Source organism: Cydia fagiglandana, chromosome 10 (assembly GCF_963556715.1).
Source record: "Cydia fagiglandana chromosome 10, ilCydFagi1.1, whole genome shotgun sequence".
NCBI classification, from domain to species: domain Eukaryota; kingdom Metazoa; phylum Arthropoda; class Insecta; order Lepidoptera; family Tortricidae; genus Cydia; species Cydia fagiglandana.
In genome coordinates this window covers 12882466-12888672 of record NC_085941.1, presented here as the reverse complement: position 1 = coordinate 12888672, position 6207 = coordinate 12882466, and positions in this window count along the sequence as shown.

Genomic DNA, 6207 nt, shown 5'->3' with positions numbered 1-6207 from the left:
TGGGAATACACCCATTATTGTTAGTTATAATGGGTGCTCATAAAATAAATAAATAAAATAAACAAAATAAATAAAATAAATAAAATAAATAAAATAAATAAAATAAATAAAATAAATAAAATAAATAAAATAAATAAAATAAATAAAATAAATAAAATAAATAAAATAAATAAAATAAATAAAATAAATAAAATAAATAAAATAAATAAAATAAATAAAATAAATAAAATAAATAAAATAAATAAAATAAATAAAATAAATAAAATAAATAAAATAAATAAAATAAATAAAATAAATAAAATAAATAAAATAAATAAAATAAATAAAATAAATAAAATAAATAAAATAAATAAAATAAATAAAATAAATAAAATAAATAAAATAAATAAAATAAATAAAATAAATAAAATAAATAAAATAAATAAAATAAATAAAATAAATAAAATAAATAAAATAAATAAAATAAATAAAATAAATAAAATAAATAAAATAAATAAAATAAATAAAATAAATAAAATAAATAAAATAAATAAAATAAATAAAATAAATAAAATAAATAAAATAAATAAAATAAATAAAATAAATAAAATAAATAAAATAAATAAAATAAATAAAATAAATAAAATAAATAAAATAAATAAAATAAATAAAATAAATAAAATAAATAAAATAAATAAAATAAATAAAATAAATAAAATAAATAAAATAAATAAAATAAATAAAATAAATAAAATAAATAAAATAAATAAAATAAATAAAATAAATAAAATAAATAAAATAAATAAAATAAATAAAATAAATAAAATAAATAAAATAAATAAAATAAATAAAATAAATAAAATAAATAAAATAAATAAAATAAATAAAATAAATAAAATAAATAAAATAAATAAAATAAATAAAATAAATAAAATAAATAAAATAAATAAAATAAATAAATAAAATAAATAAAAGTCAAGGCGGCACTCGGGCCGCAAGTGATAGGTTCACGAGCCGCATGCGGCCCGCGGGCCGCAGGTTGCCGACCGCTGCACTAGACCTTTGATCCCTTGGACGTCTTTATAAAATTACGATATTTATTCTTGTTAATGTGTATTTACTTGATGATTTATTATTATATATAATATCTTAAATTTTATTCGATTTTACATATTATGTATGTATGTATAAAACTTAACAAACTAAAACCCTTGTTAATTGTTAATTATCAATCACATGTTTAATTTTCATTAAAAATTGTTTTAGTTTTTAATGGTTTGTAAAGCAATAACCATTAATTCTTTTTAATTGTTAGTGGTTCGTAATAAATTAACATTAATGCAAATTGATGTTCAATGCAATTGATAATTAATTTTCCTTCAATGGTTAATGGCTAATGGCAATTAACCTTTTCAATGGTTAATTTTTAATGGTCAATTGCATTAACGTTCGGCCAACACTGATTTGGTGTCACACAGCAAAGAGCGCGCATTTGCGAATATCAGATTAGAAAACCCTCTGATTGTTATGCTCTCACTGTGCCATGCGCGTTGCCCCGCATATCAGTGCATATGCAGCATATGAAGTGACATAGTAATTGCGACGCCTACGCGGCGTGCATGTAAATGGCACGCATGCATTTCCCCAGTTATGAAGGCGTCATAATGTCGTCATAAATTGGAAATGTAGATAATTTGAGTTGACCATGATTACTTTGCAATACAATGACAGTGAGCAATGATCTAGATTTACAAATTGTGTAAGTTACTGATCGCAAAGAAAATGATTAAATATAATTTGTGTTCCATCTCATCAAGGGGCAAGGAAAGCGCTAAGCGCTAAACTGGACCTTAAGGGTCGCAATCGCAAATGTTCAATTGCACTTCTGCAATTGGAGCTGCAGGTCATATGCAAATATGATCCAGTTTGCATAATGCTACATAGTTGCAACTTGCACCTGGGACTTCAAAGTAATCGTGTTCACCTTTAATGGATTAGATTTCATACAGTTCAGTGACGCTAGTTTCCTTAACTGGCATTTTGTTTGATCAAATCTGTGATTCACGGTATTCGCAAAAAAAAAATAGTTAGGTACCTACTTACTTTAATGGAACACATGAATACCACTCATAATTATATCTATTTTGTTTAGAAGTGGGATGGATCAACGGGAAATACTTAAAGAACATCATTATGTTAGTGATACCTATAATTGGATAAAAATAAATGCACCTGTTTATTTAGCAAAATAACACTGTAATAATATGTACAAAAGAACCGTCACTTTGATACGCTTATTCAGGTGGCAGAGAAGCTATTTTTTCGATCAACAAACTGATTTGTTTACCCAATAAAATTGGTTCCATATCAAACATAAATATTTCCTAAAATAGCCTCACACCTTCTAAAGATTTGTGGCTGCCTACTTATATTAAAATATATTCATTGTGTTAATGTTTTTACTGGTTTACTTCTTAGGTAAAAGCTGTGGAATATCGTACCTACTTCTAAGTGTGTATAAATATTTGTATCCTTAAGTGTACAAGGACTTCGACACTAAAGTGACTTTCGGTTTGGAGACTGTAAATACATATTTTTATACACACTACTGTTATTATGTACAGTCGACGTCAAAGATATGTTTACATTTTTCGCCTTATTACAAAGGCATAAGGTGCAAAAGTGTAAACATATCTTTGACGTCGACTGTACACCCGAGTTGAGGTGATTGTAATAAATCGCAAACTTTATTTGCGTGAAAAATAATAAGACTATAGTTCGTTTTTTTAGCATTAGAAATTAGGTAAACAATCTTGATGTGTCTTTTAATTGAAAAAGACATTTTAAAAATAAGTTACGGCAAATAAGTAACAATTATGAATCTAATACGATTATTTATATGCTTCTGCTTTCATAAGTAATAGTTTTTGAATTTTTAAAAGCGTTTTTCAATTAAAAGACATGTCAAGATCGCTTACCTTCTTGCAAGTTCTTTCTAATGCTAAAAAAAACGAACTTTAGACAAAGCACATTGAAAACTTGAAGATTCCTAGTTAGGTAGGTGCATATTATTTCATATATACTTATACAATTAAAATATCTATCTATAGACTAAAGGGGGAAAATGCCAAAAAGGTTAAGTATATTCACGCTCACGTTCCAAAGTATCTGCGACTAATTTTGGATACATCTTTATTCACAGCTAACAGCGGGAGTTAAGCCTTAGGGTGCTTTGTTCGCTGTCATAATTTTGAATATACTTATATCATCATTTCAGCCTATATACGTCCCACTGCATGAGCACAGGCCTCCTCTTATGCGCTTAGTGTTAATAAAAAAATTTAAAAGCTTTTAGACAATGGGCCACAATTTTGATCTCGAGACATGGAATCTCACCTTCTACTATTGATGCTGCTTGTACTTGCTTCTTTTTCATTATAATAACCTACGTGCTTTGTAGATAGGTAAGTTTATCACTAGAGAGAGGGTTTTGTTACTTTCGGGTAGAGGCTAAGGGTATTGTTATATGGATTGTGATCGAATGCGATCGGGTAAGTTAAATCCATATAATACTGATTACACAGTTTACACACCCACACCACACGTCAAATAACGTATTACCTTCATATACATGTGATAAAGCACAACTAAACATATCGGTACTCCGCCTTCTATGTAAGGATATTCCAACGACGGTCACGGCTCCGAAATGGTGGCTACAATGGGGTGGTATAAGCTCTGACATCGAATAACAGATGAGGTAAGTATAAAACATCTGTTCGATATTTCATTCAGTTCAGCTTCTATATGGGACTCCGATAGCCGATATATTGCATATTGTTAGGTCTTTTACGTATGTAAACATTTGAATTCGACTGCAGTCATCTATTCCTTACCTTCCTTGAAAAGATGTGTACACAGTATTTGACCCCGGAACCAGACAACAGTGCTAACCAGAGTACCGTATCAAGTACTTAAAATATTTTTATTCGAAATGCATCACGCCAGTACCTCACCAACAGCAATTACGGAAATGACTCAACTCAGAAGTAGGGTTATTGAATCTACAGCACAATTGTATACAATTGTTACTCTAGTTTAGATCACTCTCTGTGTCGGTACTGGGCACGTTTTTACTTGCCAATGGCCGATACCGTTTCAGACCGTGCGACGAATATGCAATGAGTTCCAGTAGTTAACACCTCTGCCGTGCATAATAATTAATTATAAATTACTTTATAGAAGGTATTACTGATAAAACTATTATTGTAATAAAAATGGCTAGGCGTATTAAGAGCCCTTCAACGTGCACACTAGCGCCACAGCTAAATAATCGTGATTATTTAAATTTAACGAAATATATTGAAAAAAGGGGGCCGCTACGTACTGTATTGTGTATTTAAGTACCTACCTTTTGAAATACATCAAACTAGTTTTTATGTTGCTGGTTTCGTTGATCTAGGAACTCAAAACAAAAACGGCCGTTTTAACTTTGACGAATCCAGCAACATAAAAACTAGTCTGATGTATTCAAAAGGAACTTACATAGGTACAGGTACACAATACAGTACGTAGCGGCCCCCTTTTTTCAATATCTTTCGTTAAATTTAAATAATCACGATTATTTAGCTGTGGCGCTAGTGTGCACGTTGAAGGGCTCTTAATGTAGTAGGTACCAGTAATGCAGCTACATTTGCCATCACAATATCACCTTAACTTTCGCTTACATCGTTGTTAAGTGTAAACAAGTAAATAAGGATCGCCGTCACAAATTATGTATATATTTTTTATTAAAAATACAATATATATTACCCATATCATTTATTATATAATTACTTACAAATATCTCAAAAGGAAAAACAAAGCGTTCGTGGACGATATACTTCAACAGGAATACTTCAATTTTCATGTCCATCTACATTAAGTTTAGTAAAGTAAGTGCCGTTTATTTAGTACCTACGTCCTACGCACGACGGTGACGCTAAAGGACATAAGGGCGACGATTCATTTCAGTTATCTACAATAGCATCAGCTCACAAGATTAAAACTCTCATTTCCACAACGGGATTTCCACAAATGATTTTGCAAAGAGACTTCTCACGTAATTAGGACATTAAATATTAGGTTTCCATCTAAGTCAACGGAAAGTACCCTATCAATTTTGATTCCCTTGAAAGTGTCAAAATTTACGTTTTTTGTAGCATTAATAACGACCGCATATTTTTTTTACGTTAAGTTAACATTTGAATTTGTCTCAGCTTCAAGGGACTGTAGACTTGAGTTAGTATATGGTTTTAATTTCAACTCGATACCTCCACGCGTTCCCGAGATAAAGGGTCTTGACACAGACGGACGGACAGACGAACAAACTGACGGGCGGGCAACAAGATAAGGATTCCGTTTTTTCCTTTTGAGGTACGGAACCCTAAAAACTTATGAAACCGCTAATGGCGTGACAGTTCGACTGTTTATAAACTATTTGTGGGAAGATTAGTTTTGGAAAATATGTATCCGTTCAGAGCTCGAGACTTCTACTTCTTTTAACAGTTTTGGGTTTTTCCGGGTATTTTACATACTTACTCAAAGACGCAACTAAGCGTTTACTATAGTATGTTGAACCCTTTTTTGCGTTTCGGCATTCTAAAAAATCACATGAGCATTTTCACAGCCAGGGCTGTATTTATAGTAGTTTTTATTCAATCCGATTTTACCATTCTGCCATGTCTGTAATTTAGTCATAGGATCTCGGCCCATTTTCGGTGTCCGATTTAATTTTGCAAATCTATTCACATAAATACGATGTGTTGTGTGGCAATGCCCATTTAGGCTCTCATACACGTTATATATGGCGTATATGGCGACAAAAAGGTGTTTATTGAAGATTCTATAATACCTATACCTTCCAAATTGGGCTATTTTAAATTTATTAGATATAGGTAGGGTAGACCGCCGTGAAATCGGATCGCAGGGCGAATCGGATCACGATAAAAATCTGTTGATATCTGAAATATAGAATTGATATGAGCACACTAAAATTTCACCGTAATTCTGACTGCGACGTCAGGCGTAAGAAATATTTTAAAATCAACAGATATTTAGCCTCATCCGATTCCCCTCGGTCTACCCTAGTCAGTGTACCTAGGTAATTGTACATAAAAGTGAATTACTATATCAGTAAAATTTAGCTAGTGGTTTCAATAACCGTATCCATATTCGCCCCATCACTGT